Source organism: Atta cephalotes (assembly GCF_000143395.1).
Source record: "Atta cephalotes unplaced genomic scaffold scaffold00014, whole genome shotgun sequence".
NCBI classification, from domain to species: Eukaryota; Metazoa; Arthropoda; class Insecta; order Hymenoptera; family Formicidae; genus Atta; species Atta cephalotes.
In genome coordinates this window covers 2,514,892-2,515,899 of record NW_012130078.1, presented here as the reverse complement: position 1 = coordinate 2,515,899, position 1,008 = coordinate 2,514,892, and positions in this window count along the sequence as shown.

Below are 1,008 nucleotides of genomic sequence, written 5' to 3'. Positions count from 1 at the left end.
GCGCTCGCCATTGACAGTGATGGCAACTCCTTGCTCATTTTCGAAGAAAAATGGCCCAATGATGCCGCCGGACCAAAAACCACACTAAACAGTTGTTGTGGATGCATCGGTTTCTCCATGACGACGTGCGGATTCTCTAATCCCCAAATACGACAATTCTGCTTGTTACACATTCACATAGCTACCGAGGTGAAAATGAGCTTCGTCAGAAAAGATGATTTTTCGGTAAAAACTCTCAACCAAGTGTTGTTCAGCCCATTGGGCGAACCGAAAACGCATCGGATAGTCATGCGGCTTCAATTCTTGCACTAATTGAACTTTGTACGGCCGAGATCTTTATTCAAAATTCTTCTCAAAGAAGTGCGTGAAATGTTCAAGTTTTGAGAACGATGGCGAGTTGATGTTGATGGTTGTTCAAGCACACTCTAGCAACAGCAGCAATGTTTTCAGTTGACCTTACTAGACGAGCACGAGTTGCTTTATTCAATAAGGATCCAGTTTGCCGAATTCGCTTCACAAATTGATTCACAAACTGCATTGAAAGCATTTCTTTTCTATCAAATTTTCCACGTAAATTTCTTACAATTTGGGTTGAAGACTCACCACTTTGGAAGTAAGTTTTCAATATTTCCCAATTTTGTTCAAGCGTATAACGACCCATTTCGTAAATATCAAACAAAAAACTAAATTTCTGATACGTCATAAATGTTATTACGCCTTTCAAACTCAAAATAACCGGTAGTTGAAATTCCAAACGCTAGATGGCTCACCCTGTAAGTAAGCGAGATGTAGAGAGAAAATACATAAAAAATTAAAAGAGTAATACTTAAAATTGTAATACTTACTTGCACTTTTTGTTGAATCGGAATGTAATAGTTTATACTTTCTTGCATTTTCGAGGAAAGCGGTAACGACTGTAATGAATATCTGCTCTACTTTGTACGAATATTTCACCGATGTCCACTGAGCAATTGATATAATAACATGGCTATCTCTCTCTCTCTCTCT